Genomic DNA, 472 nt, shown 5'->3' with positions numbered 1-472 from the left:
TATAATATACAATAACAATAGTAGTATAATATAATTATTTTTGTTGATTTATACTTATATATATTAAAGTATTTGCTTAAGTAGAATTTGTGATAAAGTATAAAAAAAGATTCTATTTTTGATAAATGAGTTATATTTAAATTAATAAGTGACAAGTAAATACAAAAGTGATATATTTATTGGTATTCAAACAATGTTTAACTCATAATTTTTGTTTCGCTGGAAATGCTTTTTATTGCTGAATAAAATTCTACAATCATCTAAAAAAATAAATTATGAAGAATTAAAATAAATCTAAATATTTTTGCAACAATTTCTCTTTATATCGTTTGATATCAATTGACTTTACAACTTATAATTTCATATTAAAAATTCAAAAACATATACAAATATGATATATAAGTTAGTTGTTTAATCTCTAACATAAAATATATAAGAATACAATAATATTTCAATAAATAGTGTATACCAA

The sequence above is a fragment of the Arachis ipaensis genome, chromosome B07, assembly GCF_000816755.2.
Source record: "Arachis ipaensis cultivar K30076 chromosome B07, Araip1.1, whole genome shotgun sequence".
NCBI lineage: Eukaryota > Viridiplantae > Streptophyta > Magnoliopsida > Fabales > Fabaceae > Arachis > Arachis ipaensis.
This window is presented reverse-complemented; position numbering follows the sequence as displayed.